This window comes from Canis lupus, chromosome 16 (assembly GCF_003254725.2).
Source record: "Canis lupus dingo isolate Sandy chromosome 16, ASM325472v2, whole genome shotgun sequence".
Taxonomy (NCBI): domain Eukaryota; kingdom Metazoa; phylum Chordata; class Mammalia; order Carnivora; family Canidae; genus Canis; species Canis lupus.
This window is the reverse complement of record NC_064258.1, coordinates 28701480-28713662: the sequence shown is the minus strand read 5'-3', so window position 1 is coordinate 28713662 and position 12183 is coordinate 28701480. Positions and strand designations below refer to the sequence as shown.

The 12183-nt window shown below is 46.0% G+C and overlaps 1 long non-coding RNA gene across 3 annotated transcripts in view; it reads right to left on the bottom strand.

The window, feature by feature from the left end:
- Positions 1–557: 557 nt before the first annotated feature.
- The window catches only part of LOC118350979 (uncharacterized), a 49261-nt gene continuing 37635 nt past the window's right edge, over positions 558–12183 (bottom strand). For 2 of the 3 annotated variants that reach the window (XR_007402694.1, XR_007402695.1), the window contains 3 exons: positions 5866–11003; positions 5012–5120; positions 1309–2016 (listed from right to left, as the gene is read on the bottom strand). This is a non-coding gene — a long non-coding RNA (uncharacterized LOC118350979). Of the gene's footprint in view, positions 853–1308; positions 2017–5011; positions 5121–5865; positions 11004–12183 lie in introns of those variants that run through there. The other variant, XR_007402696.1, reaches the window with a different exon arrangement.

Genomic DNA, 12183 nt, shown 5'->3' with positions numbered 1-12183 from the left:
TGTGTGGCCTGAAGAAGCCCGAAGTTGGCCTTGCAAGGCCTTGGTGGGGTCCTGGCCCTGCCCCTAGCCCTGGGGCCGTGGGTGAGTCAACCGCCCAAGACAGGATAGCCTTTCCTATCTCCCCCCATAGAACTCCTAAGAGAAACAAATAAGACAAATGATGAGATGATTTTTTTTTTTTAATTAACCTGCTGAGAGCTGGTCTGGTCCCAGGGGGAAAAAATGGGGAGCCGCAAGAAAGGGTAGATTTTTATTGCTATGCAACAGAGCCCCTGGCCCCTCCAGCTCCCTGGGCCCCAGTCATTGCACTGGGTTCTCACCTTCCGTCAGGACTGTATACAGGTGGTCTCTAATGTACGGTAGCTATGTTGCTATTATTAGTACTAGTGTTATTACATCAGCGTGTTGGAAAAACTACTGAAGCCCAGATTTCTAGGATGTTCACAGGGTGTTGAATCCTCCTTACAAAGGGGAAACCCTTACCACCATTCACAATCATCTTAACTTCATGTACATAATTAGTTACCAAGCTGACAGATGTTCTCTCTCTCTCTCTCTTTTTTTTTTTTTTGTCTGGCAACACCTTTCACAGACTGACAATATATATCATTCCTATTATCTTTTGCTTTAATATGTTTCAAGAAACTAACCCCCAAGCCCTATTTCTATTATATTTTCCTCGGGTCTTTGAAGAAGAGAAAAGCAAAGCGAAGCAAAATTCCAGATGATCCTTCTGCAGGGTCATGAAATCAATTATGAATGAATACTCACATTTATTGAAAATGAATGGGCAGGAGGACTTCTTGTCTGTCAGCTCTCAAGCTCAGCTTCAATCCCTACTGTGTGAAAGCTCTGAATCAGAACAGACACAGAAGAAATCATTTATTTGAAGCCTGATTGTATGGATCACGCTGTCCGACACACATCAGTGTTCAGGACAGTTTCCTGAACTTCTGCTAAAGGAAGAGCCCTCTGCTATACACACCTATGTAAATACCAGCATGTCCGCTTCTCTCTCTCTTTCTCTCTCTCCACTGTTTCTTTCTGTCCTGTGTCTTCCCACCACAGACCACTGGTCCCCAGTGAAGGCTGCTGGATCATATCTCATAAGCACCCGGGGCGACTGCCTGAGGTTCCCAAAGTCTAAGAATACGTGGTTTCCCAAGAGGAATAAAACAGCATCCTCCACCCTCCCTGCCTCCCAGCCACCAGGCACCCCACTCCCAGGGGTGGCAAACACAAGCCAGACTGCCCCCAAGAAAACAACTCCCCAAAGATGACAACATTTTCAATTTGCAACCTGATTTTTTTTTTCTTTAATATGTGTGTTGTGTGCTTTTCCCTTTGTCAAAAGAGCACAAGCCTTTCATTTTGCCTTTTATTTGTCTTGCTGCCGGTACAGTGAAAATGTATTGGCTTTTCAGTTAGTGATTACACATCATCACATACCCAATTTATAACACCATGCCCCAAAGAACAGATGTAATAAAGCAAGGGCAGGAAGTAGCAACCTTATAAAACAGAGCTGCCGACTCAAAGGTCTTTGCATGTGTGCAGGAAAGAAAACAGTGCCGCCTCCAGGCCTGGGAACTTGTATTTTGCAAATGATTGCAGATGTTAGGCACACAGGTCCAGTGAGTGGGTGGGACAGGAAGCGAAGGAATCAGGATATCCAGTTTCCTGGCCCCGAGGACAGAATATCTATAGCCCCAGTGCTCTGCAGGGAAGAACAAGGTTCTCTGTAGCTGTATCCATCCCAATCAAACCAAAATATCCAGGACCAGCTTCCTGAAGTTAAGGAATTCTTGGCTGGGAGGTCAGTCCACCTCTCTGATGGTTTGGAGACCCCAGTAGGAACTCGTGGGTAGCTCAGTGGTTGAGCAACTGCCTTCATCTCAGGGCGTGATCCCAGGGTCCCGGGATTGAGTCCCACGTTAGGCTCCCCACAGGGAGCCTGCTTGTCCCTCTGTCTATGTCTCTGCCTCTCTCGCTGCATCTCTCATGAATAAATAAAATCTTGAGAAAAAAAAAAAAAAAAGACCCCAGTAAATAAATGGGCCTTGGTTCCATGGCCATACGAACTAATTTAATTCTTTTCTGATAAAGACCATTAATGAAATAGATAGCTATATTTCATTATATAGGTCTGGAGTAAATCAGAAAGTTGTATCAAAAGAAGGGCCCTCATTTTGGGCCCCTCCACCCAGGGCTAAGGAGGTTCACCTTGGCGCCAGTCCATCAGGGGCCTCTTCCCTTAGCTCAGGGTGGCCTCAGATTTCACCTGCAGAGGAAGGTGGGGCATCTGATCTTCCTCTAGGCCCAGACTTGTCTGATGGAGGCAATTAGCCCTCAGGCCCAGAAGTCTGGTTCCCCACTGGAAACTGGGCACCAGCCTCCCTGGACACGAAGTCAGACGAGACCACAGACGCAAACACCCTCCACACCTACACACACACACTCAGTTCTTCTCCTTCCTTGTCACCTCCAGAGTGAGCACCCCCATCTTTTATCTCAGCCAGAGTCTGAGCCATTTCTCAACCCCTTTGCTGCTCTAAGCTTTGGGCTCCCTGGGCACCTCTCTCTCTCCATTCCTCGTCCCTCCTCCTTCCTCTTTTCTCAGGAGACCAGGGAGGTCCTCATGCTCCTCTCTGACACAGGACCCCTACACTTAGTCGCAAACTGTCACACACACCCAGACGCTTGCACATGCACACCCATACACACTCACTTACACATTCTCCCCCATGCCCACACCCACATACATGCACACTCATGCTCTCAGACTCACTCACATAGACACACTCACTTCCCACCTTCATGCTCACATACACTCACACACACTCACTCACACACATACTCACACACATAGAGCATCCTTTTCCACCTGCTCCATGCACACTGATCTCAGAATTTAAACTCTGTATCACACTGTCTACTTCATTATCATATAAATGTTTTCTGAGTGGCAGTCGACACATACCTCCCTGAACTCTGCCCTGAAACTCCATGAGGGCAAGCCAAAGGCATATGCTTCCTCCATCCCTCTCTTGCCTCACAATTTTTAGCAAAGATCTGGACTTAAGACAAAAGGTCAGCAAATTTCTAAAATCACTGATCTGAGAGAGGTCTTGGAGATCACCAAGTCTACCATTTCCCCACTCCAAATTAGATACAGGTTTGGATGGATGCATGGATGCATGGGTGAGTGCATGGATGGATGCATGGATACATGGGTGAGTACATGGATTCATGGGTGGGTGCATGCATGCATTGACTAATGCATTCAGTGGCTGGCAGGACTGGAACAACAGTTACAGACTCCAGGGTCATGCTGGGGTTGTTACCCTGTACTTGGTATTTGGGTAGGGTACAGGGCCAGAATAGGGTAGGGTACCCCCCCATCCAGAGGAAACCACTGAAGTCACAGTAAGAATTCTGACCTGGCCTCAGACCAACCTGGGTTCCATAGCTATCTCTGTCACTCCCTTTGTGACCATTAGCAAGTTCCTCTAAACCTCAATTCTTCAGCATGAACTGGGAATATTAATAGGATCTATTTCATTGCACTGCTGTGAGCCTTAAAAGAAATAAAGCAGGAAAAGCATTCCATACAAGGCCTGGCACATGGGAAAGACCCAATATGCACCAATACCCAATTATTACCATCAGAGTTCAAAGTAAAAAGGTGGGGGTGGTTGTGAATTCTGGACCTGCCATCAGTTACCGGTCAATAGCTCTTTACCCCTCTAAGCTGACTGCCTTGCTTTGTTTGGGGGCTGGCAAAATAAAGATTATAAAATCTGCTTCACTGGGCTGTTGTGAAAGGTAAATAAAATTTCCACTATGCCACACCTCTCCACTGTGTACACATCGAGTGTGTGTGGGGGTACTCAAGTCAAGGTAGTAGCTGGCATTACCTGTAAAGCAGTGGTGCTTGCCCACATGGTTTCTGAAGGCTGGCTGTTGCAACTCTGTCCCTATGTTCTCTCTCCTGCTCCATGTCCCACTGAATCCCAGCCAGGCCATTCATTCAACCAAATCCTCAAAAATGCCCTCCCTGGCCAGAGTGCCTGGAGGCAAGCTTCCTCTCTCTGAGATCTCAAAGCACTTCTAAAGTTTGTTACCACTCACTTCTCCCACAGTTTAGACCTCAACTTGGCCCTATAATTACAGAGCTGAAGTTCCCTCCTCTTCCACGATACATTCATCCACTAAGGGCAGGGGCTTAGGATTTGAGAACCAAGAATAAAGGTTTGAAGAAAATTCCAGAACAGACTCATGTCACACTTTGAGAATCTAAGTAAAGAGCTTATTCATTTGTATTTTAACTTTAAACCTCTTTTCTGATTATAAAAGTAATCATAGAAAATACCAAAAAGCAAAGCCAAATATATGTGTAACTAGTATACGTATGTGTGTGTGTGACTACTGTTCAGTTTTCACTTGTTTATTTTAACATGGTTGAGACCAAACTGTATAAAACATTTTACATCTGTTTTTCAGTTTATGTTACATATTATTATGCAATTAATTTCCCATATCATTAAAAGCTTCTTTAATGACATCACCTTTAATGACTCCATAAATACTCCCTTATTTGGAGACCACTAATTTATTTAATGATTCTACTCTTGGCCATTTAGGTCGTAACTGCTTTTAAACCCCAACATCCTCTGAAGCACCATGAGGTACACTGCCCCAGCTCAGAGGTGAGGAATGTGAAGCGGAGGGGCTTCGGCGGGCCTCTGTCCCCTCCCCACCTTCACAGTAGGGCCATGCTGTAATTACAGGATGGAGAACAGGCAGGTCCTTGCTCCATGCCATCTCCTTTCCCACTTTTCCAGAATTAACATTTTAATGGCTAAAGAGCAGCACTGTGATTCTCACAGACATAATTCTAGTCAATAAGATAGGCGATCTAAACTGTAGGGGAATCAATTTTTAGTAGAATTCTGTAAAGTTCATTGAACGAAATACAAGCCATAAATCTTTTCTTTTCTTTTTGTCTTACCTTTGATCTGGAGTATCTTTGTCCCAAACTCTTTTGATTGCAAGGATCAGAAACCACTCAAACGAGCTCAAATGAAAGGTTGAGGTTATTGCAAGGGTACACAGAGGCCCTGAGGGAAACCAGGAAGCATTGAATCAGGCCTCCAGAAAGACAGGAACCAGGGATTTGCTCTCCAGCTCTTTTTACTCATGCATGATTTCTCTGCTCTTCTCTGGGCCCTTCCGATCCCCTCTCCCTCCAGACTGGCTTCTCTGAATCCCAGTTCCTTATACACTTAGCAAGCACAGTCCCAAAAGCACTCCCCTCACCTCATCTCTACATGGCCTTTCAGCACACGTGTCCCAGCATCAGCCTACAGCATCCTTCTGGTCCCTGGTTCATATCCCCCAAAAAGAGAATCTTAATGACTGAGAAGAACATTTTGTTTCAATCCACATAAGCCATTAATAGTTCTTTGGCCAGCCCATAGTCAGGATACTCCTAGCTCCCATGTCAACATCTGGCCCAATCAGTGGTGACAAGGGAAGCAGGGTCACATGGGCCTTACTCACTCAGCAAAGCTTTGGGAGGACAGTAGATCCCCTGACAGGGAATCTGGGCCAATAAGAAGCTCCTGTGTCTAATTCCTAGACCAAGGACCATAAACCAAGCCAGAAATTTTTTCCACAGAGGTTCTAGAAACACAGTCTTCATTGGAAAGTGCCAACTAATGCTATCTCTTCCCATAATCAAGTGAACAAATAACAAGGTCCCTGAAAATCATAAGCCCTGGGTACCCATAACTGAGCCCCTGACTCCAGTCAGGAGCCTTGATCTGCCAGCAGTTTCTTCAAATCAGCCAGAACCTGTCTTACCTGCAAGCTCAGTGGAGCTCCACAAGCATCTTGGGATCAGATGGAAGGTGTCCTGACGGGCATGCTGCTGCCTCACGTCTTCCCCAGGATGCTCGTCTCACACCCCAAAGATTTCATAAGGACAACACAAAAAAGAAAAACTAACAATAAGAGAAAGGATTGGTATATTAAACTATGTTAAAATTAGAAACTTCTGTTCATGAAATAGAGAGTGAAAATGCAAGCCACAGAGTAGGAGAAGGCTATGTGCAATTAATATATCCAGCAGTGTATTACAGTTAAATATAAGAACTCTTACAAAAAAAATTTTTTAATGCAACAAAAAAAATGACCCAAAAGACTTAAACAAGCACTTCATGAAAGAGGATTTTTAAATGGCTTACGAATGTACAGAAATGGGCCTAACCTCAGCAGCCATGGGGGAAATGCGACCAAAAAAACACCATGAGATAGCGGGACACAATGAAAGACACGGAGAGGTGGAAGCTCGGGCACTGCTGGGTGGGGGACAGGAAGTTAAGACACCCACTGTGTAAACCTCCATGACGATACCTATTAAAGCGGAGCCACATACTCTCTATAGGACTTGGCAATTCCACCCTTAAGTATATGCCAGACAGAGATACAGGCAACAGAACACCAAGAAGAAGAGCCACAAACTAGAAATGACCCAAATCTCCACCAGCAGCAGGTGGATACGGTGGGCTGTAATAATAGCAATAATAGCAATGCGAATAGATACATAACTGCTACCTATGGCAACGTGGATGAATCTCAAAAGCAAAGCAAGCCAGACACCAAAAATGTACACATTGTATGATTTCGTTTTGTAAAGTGCAACGACGATGGCCAAAACTAATCTATGGTGTTAGGAGATGGGATCATACTCGTTTTGGAGGAGGAGGCTGGGGAGTGGCAGGGAGAGGGCGAAGAGGGGATTCCAGGCGTCTGGTGATACAATAGTTCTTCATCGGGCTGGTGGTTACATGAGTGGAATTAGGTTGGGATAGTTCATCAAGCTCTGTGCTGGTGATGTGGGCAGTTTTCTGAATGTATATTACACATCAATTTTTGAAATATTCATTGTTTACAAAGGCAATTACTGTACAACGTGATACACATAACTATCCCCAAATGTAATTATACTCCATATATATATATAAAACTCCTGTGGACCAGAGAGGTTAAGTGATTTCCACTGAGTCACACAGGCAGTTAGTGATGTGCAAGTCCACCCAGGTTTTAAGACTCCAAGGCCAGTAGTCTTTCTACTACACTCTGATGCTTCCATCTATATATCGAAGCCTCAACCCTACCCTCTTTCCCGACAAGACTGATAAAATATGCCTCCCCCTCACAGAAGGAAGAAACAATTGATATTCAAGACATCCTTTGAGTCATGAACTAACCTTGATGTAATGACAGCTCTCTAGTGGGCATTAGCCAAACTCAACACTCAATTCTTTCGCCTAGCATACATAAGTCATTCCTGGAGAAACACCTCATCAAGAAGCACCAAACCCAGGTGGCCCCCCTTCCAGCAGCCTGCCCAGACAGCTTCTCTGCTGCTGACCTCATGTCTGATACCACAGCTTGGGCCAGAGCCCTGTATGGCTCTTCCCAGAGCCACTGTTACTTTAAGGATCTGTTCGGTTCAACCTAAAACAAAAACAAAGGGAAGAAAGAGAGAGGGAAAATGTAAAATTGCACTGAATCAAACAAAAAAAGAGCGTCAACTCACTGGGTTGCACCTGGACTCCACGCACCTCTTGAGTTTGTAGTGTCTCGTGGGGAAAAAAAGAACAGAGAGCTTTGTCCCAGGAAGAGTTTAACATCACAGAATTCATCACAGTTGAAAGAGACTTTTAAAGTTCATCTTCTAAGAGCAGAGAATAATAAAGACGACATGTGGAGAGCATTTTACAGGTTCCAAAGGCTTTTCACATGTCTCTCTTGATTCTCCAGGCAATCATTTCAGGGAAGGTATTATTATCTCCCCTCTGAGAGACAAGGAAATCAAAACCCAGGCCATTTGCCGAGTGACTAAGTGGTGGCCTCCTGTGATTGGTCTCGGGTTGGTTGATTCCAAACCCCAAACTCTTTCCACCACACCACACTCCGCATCATAAACCCCACCCTGCTCAGTGGGAACACCTGAAATTTGTCATCACTGCTCCTCGAGAAGCCTTGGAGCCAGAGAGTAATCGGGTTCCAAGACAGCTAACTGAGGGACGTCTTAATCCAAGTCTGGCTTCTTCCATGCTCAACATCTGTGGATTTTTTCAGAGATGCCCATGCATCCGTAACATGCTGCACTTCCACAGAGTACCCCTCAACAGCCCCAGAGCATATCAGTTGGAAGGCATGTCCCAGAAGATGAGCAGTGAGCACACATGACACACAGGTCCAGGATGAAGGCCGGCCCAGAAAGGGGATGGGAAGATCCCACAAATTCCCCCGCTCCTCCCCAGAGCACCTCAGAGTCCTGCCAAGGAGAAGCCCCTTAAGAAGTGCCTCAGCCCAGAAAACTTTCTCTGCCCAGATTTCTCCCAGCAACAGAAGCAAAACCACCAGAAGCCCATTAAGAATTTCCTCACCTCCTGGGATGCCTGGGTGGCTCAGCGGTTGAGCGTCTGCCTTCGGCTCAGCTCAGGGTGTAATCCTGGGGTCGCAGGATGAAGTCCCATATCAGGCTCCCTGAGGGGAGCCTCCTTCTCCCTCTGCCTGTGTCTCTGCCTCTGTGTGTGTGTGTGTGTCTCTTGTGAATAAGTAAATAAATCTTTTAAAGAAAGAAAGAAAGAATTCCCTCACCTACCATCCCCATCCACCCTCCAGGGGCAGGAGCCTGCCCGGGGGATGAGGGAGGCCTGTCATGTATTTATAATATGTGGTGGGAGGATCATTGCACAAACCACTTGCTTTCCTGCTCACAGCCTAGCCCTAAACAACAACAAAAGTGAGAGAGACCGCTGTTCACACGGATGAGGAAGGGGAACTCAGGACACTCTCCCTTGTGTTACTAATCCAGCTATTATCAAGAACATCCTGTTTTCAGAATTACCTTTGGTGGCACACGTGTTCGTTCCTACTGCCCGTCACGAACTCTCCTTGCTGGGCAAACTGGAGACAAGCAATGTTTTAAATTGTGCTGCTGTGCTGCCCCCGTGACTTTGAAAGTCGGCCCGCAGAGCCAGTTCACTGGGCACAGTCAGCTGGCTGGAGGCAGGTCAGGCCAGGAGCCAAACCCTAAGAAGCCACTCATGGCCTTTCCCTCCTCGAGTTTCCTGAAGTTCCGCTGATTGCGCCCCAGAGGCCCCAGCGCTTCCTGGCTGCAGCACGAACCCACACAGCAGCCCCGGGCATGCCACGGCCTTGGCAGAAGGGCCCCACGGAGCTAGTGGGCCCGCTCCCATGGCCAGGAGAATAGGGCTGGGCTGCCTTTCAAAGGAGCCCAGCCCACAGAGCTTGGGTTCCAACCGTTTGAAAGTCTTCCCTATAGCAAGGTGACTGTGGGCTGGTGGTTCCCCTGCCCGCCTCGGCCCCTGCAATCAAAAGGGAAGAAAAATCCAGGTCTGCAAAAGCAGTCGCCGTGGGCTAGAGCCCAGCACAGAACGGCAGACACCCAGACATCTGTCAGGAGCGAGTATCGACGTTTATTGACTGTCTGCAGACAGAGGCTGCGTCAGGAGCTCCGGGGGTGACCGACGATCAGCCTCAAAGGAAGGCCAGAAATACCACATTACCTGTGCAGAACATTCCTCAGACCCTACCTGGTGCCGGGAGCTTGGCCTAAAGCTCCCCATTCTTACCAGACACCACACGAACCCATCAGCCGATAGAAACACGTACCGCCGTCAAGCAAGGGTCCCCTGGCCCAGTGTTCTCGACCAGAGCACTGCCACCCCCTCATGGACCATTTGGAAATTCGGGGAGTGGAGTCAAGGTTGTCAGAGTCCCTGGGGGACGTGACTGGCCTTTAGAGAGTAAACACCAGGGACGCCAAGCCTCCGGCGACGCAGGAGATAATACCATGCTAAGAATCTTCCAGAATGCCGACACCTCCCAGCCCTCAGCCCTAATTCACAGCCTGATTTGTCTTGTGTCCCTCGAATAAACATCACAGCCTCACGTGGTGCCCTGCAGTTTGGGGAACTCGCTAGCAGCTGTGGAAAGGCTGTTTCTTCAGGCGTGGTGCCAGGGGGCATGAGGGGCTCTGTGGTATAACCGCATAAGCGGGGGCCCTGGGGAGCCCTTGGGGTTAGGTCCTGCTCGGTGTGACCATGGTCAGCATCCTGTCTGAACCTGTGCATGAGCACCTGCTCTTCCTTGGTATGCGGGTTCAGTGAGATTACGTGTTTACAGGGCTGTCCTCAGTAAGGATGGCGATGTTTGCTATTCAGGAACTATTAGCTGGGTGGTTCAGTGGCTGAGCATCTGCCTTTGGCTCAGGTCATGTTCCAGAGTCCTGGGATTGAGTCCTACATCAGGCTCCCTGCTGCTTCTCCTTCCACCCCTCCTCCTTGCTTATGATCTCTCTGCCTCTCTCTATCTCTTGCACAAAGAAGTAAATAAGATCTTCATTTTAAAAAGAAGAACTGTTAGCCCAAGAAGCTAGATCTGAATTTGTCAGTAGCAGACACAGTGAGGTCAAGAGGAACGAAGATTGATTGAACTTTAGAAAATCTATCAAACCCCAGATCTACTCTTTTACTCATAATGTGTTAGGCCAGTCAGTTGACCCTTTCAGAGCTCCATCTTTTCACACCTGGGACTGTTCATATAACCATAAATACTTCACATGGTGATTGTGAGGATAAATTGAAATTAGGACCCACAAGTGATTTGCCCACTGTAAAGAGCAATACAGAGTATTCAGCACACATTTCATCTATGGAGAAGCATCTAGGGCTAGACTATCACACCTCTAGGTTGGTGTTTCCTCCTTCAGTTAGGATGACATCATTTCCTCCATGATTAAAAGTTGCAAAAACATGCAGAAAGATGTTCAAGTTCACTAATAAGAAAAGATGCATATTAAAATATCAAGAGACCATTTTTCACATACCATGTTGGCAAAGATTCAAAAGGCAGATGATGCTCAGTGTTGGTGAGGGAAACAGGCTTCTTATATATAAACACTGTGGGTGGAAATATTAATTGATACAATATTTCTAGAAGACAATATGGTAAGACATACCAAAAATTATATATATGTATGCATATATATACACACATACACACACATATATATAAAAGGAAATAATTAGTACTTACTAAAGACTACAAAAATGTTTATTGCAGCATTCCTTACAATGGATAAAAATTGAGAATAGCCTGAATGTTCTTTAACTGGAGATTAGTTAAATAAATAATGCCACATCCATTTATTGGAATACGGGCAGTCACCACAAAACATAAAATAGAGCGACATGCAATCTCATGGAGAGATGTTTAGATTAAATTACTAAATGGAAATAAATAAATAAATAAATAAATAGTAGGTAGCCAATTATTGGACACTAGTAACTATGATACATTCCCATTGTGGCAAAAAAATAAATAAACAAAAAGATTTTATAGCTACATTTCACAAGTCTGAAAGAAAACACACTAGATTCATTGGTCAGCTATGGGAAAGAGACTAGGTGTTGGGGACAAAAAAAAAAGATTTTCAATTTTTTTTAAAGATTTTATTTTTTTAAAGATTTTATTTATTTATTCATGAGAGACAGAGAGAGAGAGAGCAAAGACACAGGCAGAGGGAGAAGCAGGTTCCATGCAGGGAGCCCGACGTGGGACTTGATCCCACGCGGGATCATGCCCTAAGCTGAAGGCAAACACTCAACTGCTGAGCCACCCAGGTGTCCCAGATTTTCAATTTATATCTCAAGGTGCATTATATTGAGAGGTACATTCTACCTGAATGCCAAGTGTCTAGGGTTAAGATTCAGGCCAAACCGGGAACCTGGGTGGCTCAGTGGTTGTCTGTCTGCCTTTGGCTCACGGTGTGATCCCAGGGTCCTGGGATCGAGTCCGACATCAGGTCCGCACAGGGAGCCTACTTCTCCCTCTGCCTGTGTCTCTGCCTCTATGTGTCTCTCATGAGTAAATAAATAATATCTTTAAAGGAAAAAAAGATTCAGGCCAAACCCTACACATAATTTTGTATTAAAACTTTCCACGATTTGATTAAGACTACCATGAAATTTCGAGGGCCCACATGGAATACAGAAACCCTGTTACCAGATCATGAGTTTAGAGAGATGTCCACCACCCCTTCCCTGCGCATCCGTGTCCCCGAGGAGATGGTCACTTTCA